The sequence below is a fragment of the Schistocerca cancellata genome, chromosome 8 (genome assembly GCF_023864275.1).
Source record: "Schistocerca cancellata isolate TAMUIC-IGC-003103 chromosome 8, iqSchCanc2.1, whole genome shotgun sequence".
Taxonomy (NCBI): Eukaryota; Metazoa; Arthropoda; class Insecta; order Orthoptera; family Acrididae; genus Schistocerca; species Schistocerca cancellata.
This window is the reverse complement of record NC_064633.1, coordinates 488,673,386-488,685,949: the sequence shown is the minus strand read 5'-3', so window position 1 is coordinate 488,685,949 and position 12,564 is coordinate 488,673,386. Positions and strand designations below refer to the sequence as shown.

Here is a 12,564-nt window from a genome sequence, read left to right as displayed (position 1 = left end):
TCCACTGGCTGAGATTATCAGTGATGCAGAACAGGTGTTGTGGTATCTTCCTCAAGAAGCAGCAGATGAGATCAGGCTTGCTACGAGCCAGATTTTAGCAACAGACAAGTCCCTTAAGCCCAAAATGGACAGAGTGGTGTGGTGGAACAAGGACTGAAATTGTTGGAGAAGGATGAAGAGTTAATTGTCCTGCAAACTGACAGAGGAGTGCTATGGTTATCATCAGTACTGCAGATTATCGGATCCCACATTTTCACTTGGTAGGAAGACATGAGCACTAATTTAAGCCAAGAGCACGTAGGCTGTTGAGGTTATATGGTCTGTCTAAATTACACAAAGATGCCATCTGGAGACATCATATTAATAACTCAAAAATGCTTGTTCATATCATAGAAATGGGAAGTCTAGTTGTAATATCAACAATATTATGAAAATAATATATTGCTACTCACCATAAAGATGGCATATTGATTTGCAGAGAGGCACAAAAAAAACTGTTAATCAGTGAGCTTTCAGCCAGAGCCTTCTTCAGAAAAGGAAACACACACATCCTTTGGAGAAAAACAGGTACAAAGCAGTGCCCCATTCATAACCCAATACCACTCTGGACTGGAACAACTGAACAACATTCTTTGTCAGGGCTTTGATTTTCTCTTTCCATGCCCTGATGTGAGGGACATCCTACCCAAGATCCTTCTCACCCCTCCTAAAGTGGTGTTCCATTTCCCACCCAACCTTCACAACATCCCAGTCCATCCATATGCCACACCTAATCCCAACGCCTTTCCACATTCGTTGTATCAATGTAGAAAACCCATTTGCAAGATCTGCCCAAACCACCAACCTACCACTTCCTATTTCAGTCCTGTTACAGGCTTATCCTACCAATCATAAGCTGGGGCACCTCTGAAATCAGGCCTGACATACACCAGCTCTGACGCAATTGCGGCACAGCTTTCTATACTGGTATGGCAACCAACCAGCTGTCCACCAGGATGAATGACTACTGCCAAGCTGTACCAAAGAGCAGAGTGAACCACCCTCTGGCACAACATGCAGCTGAGCATAACACTCTTGATTTTAATGGCTGTTTCACAACCTAGACCATTTGTATCCTCCCCTCAATTACCAACTTCCTGAACTGCACAGATATGAGTTATCATTACAATGTATTCTCCACTCCTGAAATTATCCTGGCCTCAGGACCCCCCATCCAACAGTTTTTGCCCTTCTGTTGTATCATCTTCTCCCAATGCATGTCCCCTCACATTGTGTGCTGCTCTGTCAACACACCCACTAATCATTCCCCTTCCCTTCTCCTCTCATTTTCCACTCTCGATTCCCCCCCCCCCCCGGCCTCCCCCCTCCACCCTTCCCTCACCACAGACTCCTGATGCTATAACTGGCAGCCTTGTCCTGCTGCCCTGTAGTCCCTGAACTCTCAGCCAGACAGCGCTCTTCTTCCCCCTCCCCTGCCAATACCATCATATCTCTCCCCCTTCCCGCTCCACTCTGCATTGCTGCTTCCATTCAACATGAGACTTGCATTCTGGCTGCAGCAAGCAGAGACAGTGGTCACATGTGTGTGATGTGCCTGCTTTTGTAAATGTGTGTGTTTGCTTTTCTGAAGGAGGTCTTGTTCGAAAGCTCAATTTGTAGCAGTGTTCGCATTTTGCCTATCTGCAACTCAACATGTCATCAGCATGCCAGTTTTACAGTGATTAGCAGTCTTTCCTTTTCATAATAATGTTGACATCACAAAGCAGATGAGAATAGGCTGAAACAAAGTCATGGTCAACCTCAACACAGACTCCCTGTTCACAAAGGTACCAGTGGAAATACATTAAAATTGTTCGTCACTCATTCTCCCCTGTCTTTTGAAATTATTTTGGCACACTTTAAAGACTACTTACTTTTTTTAGGGTGGAAATTGGTGTGATTAGACAGCCATGGGTACACCATTGTCAGCAGCCATAGCTAAATTTTTCGTGGAAGATTTTGAATAACGACTGTTGAACAGTGCTCCTTTCCATCCATCCTGCTTCATCAGTATGTAGGTGATATGTTTTTAATCTGGCCACATGTCAGTAAGACACTGCATCAGTTTGTTGACCATTTGAATGATGTACATCCTAACATAAGCTTTACTGTGAAGAAGAAGAAGCACACAAAGTTAACTTACCTGGATACGTTGTTCAAACGATGGATGACTTGGCCATTCTGTATACAGAAAACTGACACATACAGACCTGTATCTCAATGAACTAGCTTTCGCCATCCTCTCAGAAGAGAGCTATGCTGAGCACCTTACTACACAGAGTCAGTATTATTTCAGATAAAGACCTCTTCTTCTCTGTGATTAACTATCTGATGAGTATTCTGTCCATGATATTAGCTCAGTGGTGTCAAGGAAACCAAGACACAACACTGTTAAAACAAGGCAATATGACCAATACATAGTGCAACTTCCATTCTGTGGGGCAACAACTAGTAAGATATGTTGAGTCCTAAACAGGCAGGAAGTCAGACCAGTCTTTCAGTCACCAAGGAAAATTAAAGGTATCTCAGCCTGAGAATGCCAGGAATTTAAAATATCCTTTGTGAGTGTGGCAAAAGTTTTGTGGGCCAGTCTATCATCATCACCACCTTAAATACAGTAATATGGAAAAATCAATGGCAGCCAAGCACAACCTGTTAAACATACAAGAATACTTGGGATGCTGTGCTCATGGAAGCAGTTGAAAGTAGACAATGTGACAACAAGTTCAATAGAGACATCAGCAGTGAAGGCTGAATTTGCTTGTCTGTACCAGAACTGGATGTCCACCAAGTGGTGGCAGGCTGCCTTTTCAGGTACTGTCGCACTTGTAACCGTGTGTGCATTCTGTGCCAGTACAACAAGGTCAGCAGGCACACTCAACTTCCTCCAGGCAAGTTTGCCATCCTGAAGGGGCGTTTCTAGCACATCCATATCGATGTTGTTGGTCCCATTCCCCATCCCAGGGCTACTGATATATCGTATTGATCATTGACTGTGTCACCTGCTGGGTTGATCCCAGCTGAGTCACTGGCTACAAGTGCGGCAGTGATGCTTGACGACAGGCCAGACGAAGTGCACTGTAACCAGCTGCATCGTGGCTCATGGTCCAGGGTGAGCTAAGCCATGCAAGGTGGTAAAGACTCTATGGCAAAGGGTTTCGGGGTCCAGGTGGTGAAATGTGCCTGTAGAGGTGTCACGAAGGACAGGGACCGCTGAAACAGGTAGTGTATGGGGGTAGATAGAGAGATATGAGCTGTTGTCTGATTTTATTCGCTGATTTGATTCCCTGTATATCACTGACGACGGCTTGTAGTCAGGGGAGTTCCTCCAGATTCAGCGGTGCAGTTAGCACACAGATGCAGGGAAGGTAGTCTGCCACAACGTTCTCCGTGCCGCAGATATAGCATGCATTGGAAGAGTGCTGACAGGTATAGTCCATATGGCAGAAATGCCTGGGTGGAAAGCCCTTAGCTGTATTATGACTAGTGTCCATAATTGGTTTGTGATCAGTATAGATCATCAAGGGTCATCGCTCAAGGTCACTATGAAAATGTTTAATCGCCTCGTACACATCGAGTAGCTCACAGTCAAATGGTGACCACTTGCACTGGCTCTCAGTCAGTTTCTTGGAAAAGAAGTGGAGGGGCTGGGTGGAGTAGGCAGTGTGCTGCTGTAAAACAGCCCCCACAGCTGAGTCACTGGCATCAGTCATGATCTAGACATGGGCCTCAGTGTCAGGGTGGGTGGCTGTGACAACTTTTGCGAGGGCAGTTTTAAGGTTACCAAAAGTGTTGAGCATCGGTTGGGTCCACTCCATCTTCCATTTTCCAGTCGTGTTTTTGCTAGAAAGAGATCAGTGAGGGCCATTTGGACAGAGGCAGCTTGAGGAATATGGCGGTGGTAAAAGTTTGTCATACCCAGAAAACGATGGATCTGAGCATAATGGCGAGGGAGAGGAAGTTCAGGTACAATTTCGACACAAGAACTCGTGGGTTGGAGGCCATCGGCAGAGACGGAAAGGCCGACGAAGGTAATGGATGTGGAACACAGTTGAGATTTATCATGGTTGATCAACACGCCATTGGCAGCAAGGGCCAAACAGTTTGCATCAGACTGAACTTGATGCTCCTCAGTGGAGGAAGAAAAGACAAGGATATCGTCTATGTAAGCATAGGTAAAAGGCAGAGGGAGCAAAATGGAATCAATGAACTGCTGCCAAGTCTGCGCCTCATTTTTCAGTAAATAAGTCATGTAACAGTATTCAAATAGTCCAAAGGGTGTGATGGTGGCCATCTTCAGAATATCCAGTTGATGCATAGGAATCTGGTGATACACATTAGAACAATCGAATATGGTGAAAAAGGTAGAACCATGAAGCAATTGCGTGAAATCTTGAATATGTGGTATGGGACAGATATGAATAATGGGGTGGGCATTAAGGGACCTGCAGTCCCCACACATGTGTAAGGTTCCGCCATTTTTGGGAACAAGGTGAATAGGGGAAGACCAGTTGCTATCGGACAGGCAGAGGACACCCAAAGCCAACAGGTCCTGAATGGTCTCCTTGGTGCGCAGAAGTTTGGAAGCATTAAGGTGGCTGACCTTGTAATGAACAGATGGGCCATCGCTGGTGCAAATCTCATGGCAAAAGAAATTACTAATGGCTGATAATCACATAGGGAAGTCGGCATGAGGGGTCAAGAAGGTATCCAAAGGCAACATCGGTTCAGTGACCTTGATGGACTGGGACAATGTAGGCAGGGCATAGGCTGCAGCTGGCGATGGAAGGCTTGATCCAAGAGTGAAGTGGTGTGAAGGATCAGAAGAGATGCATGCAGGTGCGTCTTGGAAATTCGGCTGCGGTGATGTGAAAAAAACAGCAGGTGGTGGAGTGCTTGACACTGGAGCAGGTTGGCGAGAAGACTCTGTAGGGGCATGTGCTGGGCCGACTCACTGTGGGGCTGCAGATAGATGATGTATCGTATGCTCTGCATGTGACAATTCAGCAGAGGCAGAGATCATTCTGGGTGTGGAGTTTGGCAATCAGAGAGCCATATGGTTATGCACTCTACCAGGGAAGCACACGTGGAAAGTGTAGCCAAGGAGGTCGAGAGTGAAGTGGTGCTGAACTTGAGTGTGCATGGAACTATAGTGCCAAACACTTATTAGAGAGTAGCGGCCTGCAGGTCTGGTGAAAGTTCGTAATGGTGTAGAAGATCCAACCTGATCAGGGGTTCATCCACGTTGGCAGCATGGGAGGTCCAAGGGAAGGTGTGAACCGGTGGGCGGTGAAGTGACATCTTGATGGAGCCTTGGACCGCAATGGGAGAACAGTTGGTGGCAATCAAGGAGAGGGTAGAGGGGGATAGCACGTCGACAGCATGCTTGGCCGGGATGACGCTAACGTCAGTGACAGTGTTGACGAGAAAGTGGATGCTGGTTGAGATATCTGTGGCATAGAGCTGTCACGTCGCGGAAGCAGGTGGTGCAGCATCAGAAGATAGGTGCTGTAAAGGTATATGTGGTAGGACATGGTACCTAAACATGGCCACCAGTCTCGTTTGGGTAGGCACATGACACGGTTAGATGGAGGGCAGGAGAGAGAGAGAGAGAGAGAGAGAGAGAGAGAGAGAGAGAGTGGGTGGAGAGGGGGGGGGGGATATTGGAAAAGAAAAGTAGTAAAAACACTTGCTGTGTTGGTGGAATGCGGGTTGTGTAATGCTGGAATTTAAACAGGGAGGTGGCTGGTGGGTAACTTCAATGAATAACAAAGATTGAGGGCAGGGGGGTTACGGGAATGTAAGATATATTGCAGGGAGAGTTCCCACATGTGTGTTTCATAAAAACTGGTATTGGTGGGAAGTATCCAGATGGCATAGGCTGTGAAGCAGTCACTGAAATGAAGGATGTGGTGTTGGGTGGCTTGCTCAGCAACAGGGCAGTCCTGTTGTTTCTTGGCCATAGATTGTCTGTGGCCGTTCATGTGGTCAGACAGCTTGCTGGTTGTCATGCCCACATAGAATGCAGCACAGTGGTTGTAGCTTTGCTTATAGACCACATGACTGGTTTCACATTTAGCCCTGCCTTTGATGGGATATGTGATGTTTGGACTGGACTGGAGTAGGTGGTGGTGGGAGGATGTATAGGATAGGTCTTGCATCTAGATCTATTACAGGAATATGAGCCATGATGCAAGGTGTTGGGAGCAGGAGTTGTGTAGGGATTGACGAGTATATTGTGTGGGTTCAGTGGGTGGCAGAATACTGCTCTGGGAGTGGTGGAAAGGATGGTAGATAGGACATTTCTCATTCCGGGGCGTGACGAGAGGTAATCAAAACTGTGAAACCCTGGCAGAGAATGTAACTCAGTCATTCCAGTCCTGGGTGGCGTTGAGTCATGAGGGGAATGCTCCTCTTTGGCCAGACAGTTGGACTTTGGGATGTTGTGGGTGGCTTTTGAGATAAGGTATAGGAGATCTGTTTTTGTACAAGGCTGGGAGGGTAATTATGACCTTTAAAGGCCTCAGTGGGACCCTTGGTATATTTTGAGAGGGACTGCTCATCACTACAGATGCGACGGCCAAGGGTGACTATGTTGTGTGTAAGGGTCTTCTTGATATGGAAAGGGTGGCAGCTGTCAGAGTGGAGGTATTGCTGGTGATTGGTAGATCTGATATGGACAGAGGTATGGATGTAGTCATCTTTGAAGTGGAGGTCAACATCACAAAGGTGGCTTGATGAGTTGAGTAGGACTAGGTGTAGCAAATGGGGGAGAAGGTGTTGAGGTTCTGGAGGAATGCAAATAGGGTATCCTCACCCTTTATCAATATCACGAAGATTTCATCAGTGAATCTGAACTAGGTGAGGGGTTAGGGATTCTGGGTGTTTAGGACAGATTTCTATAGACTGCCCATGGATAGGTTGGCATAGGATGCTGCCATGCAGGTTGCCATAGGTGTACCCTTGATTTGTTTGTAGGTAATGCCTTCAAAGGGGAAGGAAAGCTGGGCGAGGATATAGTTGGTCTTGGCCACTACGAAGGATGTGGTTGATTTGGAATCTGTCAAGCAATGGAAATGACAGTGTTCAATAGTGGTAAGGCCATGAGCATCAGGGATGTTAGTGTAAAGGAATGTGTCATCAATAGTGATGAGCAGGACACCGTGTGGTAAAGGTACAGGAGCAGTGGAGAGTCAGTGGAAGAAACTGTTTGTATCTTTTATATAGGAGGGTAGGTTGTGGGTAATAGGCTGAAGGTGTTATGCTATGATATCAGATATTCTCTCAGTGGGGGCAAAGTAACAAGCGACAAGGTGGTGTCCTGGATGGTTGAGTTTATGGACTTAAGGAAGCATGTAGAAGGCGGGGAGTGGTAGGGGTGAGGAGAAAGGTGGACTCTGGGGAGAGGTTCTGGGAAGGACTAAGGATTTGAGGAGGCACTGGAGATCCTGTTGGATTTCTGGAATGGGGTCACTGTGGCGGTGATTGAGGTGGATGAATCTTACAGCTGGTGGAGCCCTTCTGCCCGGTAATCCTTGTGTTCAAAACAACAGTGGTAGAGCCATTGTCAGTAGGTAGGATTATAAGATTGAGATCAGTTTTAAGGTGGTGGATTGTAGATCTTTCTGTGGATATAGGGTTAGTTTGCATGTTGAGTGATTTGGGGAATGACGGTGAGGGAAGGTTGGAAGTTAAAAATTCTGGAAAGTTAACAGGGGGTGATTAGGGGGCAGTGGGGGTGGATCATGCTTGGATCAAGGAATGAACTGAGTCAGGCAGGGTTCAACATTGGTCTTTGGTTGAGTCTGATTGGTAGGGCTGGTTGTGAAAAAATGTTTCCGCTGTAGGGACTGGGAGAAGAGGGAAAGTCTTTAACAAGTCCTGCATGTTTGAATTTTGGGTTGAGGCAAAGGGCGAGGCCTTTGAAAGGACTGATGCTTCTGTGGGAGGAGGAAAGGTTCATGACTGTGTTTTGGGTTTGTTTAGGTTCTGGATTCTGTGTGGTGTTGGGAGGGAGTTTTGGAGGGTGCGGTAAATGTAGTAGGTCTGTGAGACAAGTTTTGTCAGCTATGAGGGAACATGGGGGAGGTTCTGAGGTTGTTGTACAGGTGGTGGACAGTGGTAGTCCAAGACAGGAGTAGAAAATGAGCAGATTGGAGGGTTTTTTTGAGGTGGAAAGGTCATTTGTGGGGATTCCATGAGCCAAACAGCAATGCAGGGACAGTATGTGGGTGTGGGTTCTGGCTAGGAATAAAGAAACTTTTCTGTACTGAGACAGATGGAAGGAGCAAAGATCCATAGTGGTGGAAAAAAGACATAAAAGTACATACGTACATCGCTGCACACTCCTAGTAGCACTTTACTCTCCCCGACCCCTACAATGCTATCCTTCCCCCTCTCTGCCCCAGCTGGCTCCTTAACCCCACCCCATTGCCTCTCCTACAATGCACTTCTGCTCAGAGTCCAGCCCCAGCTGCCAGAGACTGTGGTCATGTGTGTTTGAGTTGCATTTGTGTGAGTGTTTGTTTGTGTGTGTGTGTGGGGGGGGGGGGGGGTGGGGGGGGGGGGTATGTTGTCTATTTCTGATAAAGGTCTTGTTGGCCAAAAGCTAACTTTCTGACAGTCTTTTTATTGTGCCTTTCTGTGACTCAGCATCTCTGCTATATGGTGAGTAGCAACTACCCTTTTCATTATATTGTTACATTCCATCAAAGGTTCTTGGTACTTTCACTACATTCCAGCTCAATACTTCATGCCATTTTACAGCTCACAGCACTGTTCAAAAATAAGAACATTTAAACTACAAAGAGCAAAATGTAATGCATGGTGCTTTAAGCATTCAGCAGATAGGGTGCAATGATGATCACCATTGAAAGGGCAGTATTTCAGAAGTAAAGGCCCTTCAAAAATGAGGTCACAAAAACATGTTTACAATGTATCGAATAAAGCACTTTTCATGCAGAAAGGTGTATCTCTGTATGTAGAATTTAGTACTGTTCTTAACTCATTTTGTCAAAATTTGGAGTAAGCCTCTTTCAAAAATGACTTTATCAATTACAATATCCTCAGATCCTGATATCTTCTGTATTAATTAATTTTAAGTGAAAACTATTACATCACAGGTTAACTGGTTGGAGACACTATATCTGTAATAATAAGAATAAGAAATCCTTTGCCAACTGTAAAAGCTAATAAATTTGCACACACTTATCATACAATCATGATTCTATATTTGTGGCAGCACTATATTGAAGGTTGACAATAGCATGTTAAATGGTTGGATTAAACATGCATCATTTCAGATTCCCAAGACTAATGCTCAGGTACACATAGGCTTGCTTCCTCTAAACAACTTGCAAACACTTCTTTGAAAAACCAAATAATTTGACAGATTCTTGATAATAAGGTAACTGATATTGTTCTTTCCAACAAGAAGGAAATATAGAAATTCTAAATGTATTCTTCACAGATATTTCAAAAGATTCAGTGTTAGTACAGAAAGGGATCAAGCCCATGGATACAAGTATTTGACAACATTCTAATGCATATTAAATATTTTGGTACATATATAGTGAAAATTAATAATGCAATTTTTTCTTAACCCTATACTTCTGTGGCATTAAAATGTATTTCCATAGCAGTTCTAAACAAATTTATTAATTTATAATATTCACATTGTAATAATATCCTATTTCACAATTTGGTCATTATGTTACACTGCCTTTTTTGTTCTTTGCATTTTTTGTCATGACAACTTGTGAGGCATTAAACAGATTTTTATTTGATTATCAAAATAACTTGGAATGATAGAGGGCAGAAAAGAGGGGGGGGGGGGGGGGAGACGTGGAGCAAGTGGAGAGGGGGGGGGGGGAGTGCACAGTAGCTATTGAATAGTTGTGAACAGTGTAATCTCATTTATTCACTAGCAGAAAACATGCATAAAGTACACAAGTTACTAAATTAATCTTCATACCAATTATCTTGTTATCAATTGTTACAGGATTTTGCAACAGAGGAGAACATATCATGGATTGAAATCAATGCAGCAGCACCACTTGAGGTTGTTATTTTGAATAGCCTGGCAGCTATTTCTAAAGTCAAGTTGAGGACGTGAGTAACTGTGCACACTGATTATACATATTTACTTAGTTTTGAATGTAGTTAATTTCATGTTAAAATTCAAATCAGTTCTTTTAAGCTCTTACACAGTGTTGATAATATTCCTGTACATCTTCTACTACAGCTGCACATAATGTGTAAAGATACCATAGTGTAGCTTATGCAGGCTTCAGAACAAATTATTAAGAATGTCTGATATAAAAATAACTTGCAGTGGTCAAGTAAATATCAACAAAAATTGAAAGTGGGAGGCACAAATGACTGTTTAGCAAATAAATTGAGTAGCAACCTTTTTCAGAGTATTTCTTATCAGATGAGAACTCTTTGGAGTATTTGTTGCTCAATAAAGAGATTCATGTTACGAAGTATTTGATGTTGTTGTGATATTGAATGGTTTGATGTGACTCTCCACACTTGCTCTCCCTTAAGTCTTTTCATCCCTGCCTTAGCACTGTACTATACACCCACATGAATCTACTTGCTTTATTTAAGCCTTGGTGTCCTCCTACAGTTTTTACCCACCACACTTTGTTCCATCCCTTACTAAATTATGATTCCATGATGCCTCAGGATGCATCCTATCAGCGTGTCATTTCTTTCAGTCAGGTTGTGCCATAAAACTTTTCTCCCAAATTTAGTGCAGTATTGATTTGTTAGATATTCTGCTCATCATATCTTCACCATCCTTATGTGACATCACATTTTAAATGCTACTGTTCTGCTCATATCTGTACTGTTTATTGTCCACATTTAATTTACATATAAGGCTGAACTTCAGTTAAATATGCAATATAACTGCCTTGCTGGGTATAGTAATTGTTAAATAAAAGTAAATCAGAGTAAAAGTCTTTACAAATGTTAATTTTGAAGTGGATGAGTGTATTTCAGATTATTCAAAAAAAATATTAGCTTGAAAATTAACTCCTTTTTTGCTCTGCTGCAGTTGAGCCTCCCGGGTAAATTTCTTAAGTGATAATGGGCCAAGAACAGCACGGTTCTCTAATAAAGTGAAAAGAAAAAGAAAGATTCAGGAGTATACAAATTTATTTGACATTACATCACAGTACAGCTCAAAATCTTACATTGTACTGACTCTCCTGCATGATTACTCATGGGTCTTACATACTCTCACTAGCAATTAGAACAATGTTGCACATAGTAATTTAGTTAATTACAACCACTGAAGTTGTTCAGAATTACAGAAAATGTTATCATTCAGATATGACAATTGTAGTACATGAAATAAGACACAGAGTCAAATATATATTTGTTGCTTTCGAGAAAATTAAGTGAAATGATTCAAATAAACAATTCTGATCACATTTTTGTTAATTGCACTGAAACTATATATCTGATGTATTCCTACCATATTTCGAGTTTCAAATATGGGTATCTTATTTTTTAGTGTAGATGGAATTTCAATATATAATCCAGTAACCTAAATAAACATTTTATTTACATTTTTAGTTACTTTTGTATTGTGAATTACAGTAATTATGAAGTAATTAAATGCTGTTTTGCTAAACAGTGCAGAGCCTGCCAGAAAAAAATGTATATACAGTTTAAGTATTGAAAAGTATTACTTATGTGTTTATTTTGCATTTAATAATTGATCACACCTGTTGTACAACCTTTAGTGTGGAACATGGTTATTTTAAATGTTCAAAATGTTCACCATTGGCAGCTATACACATAACAGAATGACAAGCAGTCGCCGCAACTACATCAGTCAGTGTTACAGTGGAGATCGCTGCACATGTCACTGTAAGCCCCTGGCGAAGCTCCTCCAGTGTGCACGACGATAGACGCTATCTTTCACAGCTCCCCACAAGTAAAAGTCCATAGGAGTTAGTTTTGGTGACTGTGAATGGAACTCAATGGGCCTTCTTCATACAATCCAGTGCCCCGGAAAACTGTCATCCCAAAAACTCGAATGGCTGTGTGGTAGCATGGTGGCACCCCATCCTGTTCCGGGTTCGATTCCCGGCGGGGTCAGGGATTTTCACCTGCCTCGAGATGACTGGGTGTTTGTGTTGTCCTCATCATTTCATCATCATCCAGGAAAGTGGCGAAATTGGACTGAACAAAGGTTGGGAAATTGTACGGGCGCTGATAACCACGCAGTTGAGCGCCCCACAAACCAAACATCATCATCATCATCACCCCATCCTGTTGGTAGAAGCTCCCTTCATTGCTCCATAAAGTGCACATATACCTGGTAAAATTGATGTGCATAACATTTCCAGCTACACTTCTCCAGTGACAGTAGCATCAAAGAAAGAGGGTCCTACTAAGCCCCTAGATGATAGTCTGCACCACACTTGAACCCCTGATAGATTGACCACTCTATCCACATAAACATGTGGATTTTCCAGTGCCCAGTACACACTGTTATGCCAACTCATG

At 43.3% G+C, this 12,564-nt stretch overlaps 1 protein-coding gene across 1 annotated transcript in view; it reads left to right on the top strand.

The window, feature by feature from the left end:
- Nucleotides 1-10,083: 10,083 nt before the first annotated feature.
- LOC126095646 (adenylate kinase 9-like) overlaps nucleotides 10,084-12,564 on the top strand; it is a 156,363-nt gene continuing 153,882 nt past the window's right edge. The window contains exon 1 of the mRNA XM_049910407.1: nucleotides 10,084-10,149. The gene's annotated coding sequence lies outside the window, so the exon portion shown is untranslated. The remainder of the gene's footprint in view (nucleotides 10,150-12,564) is intronic.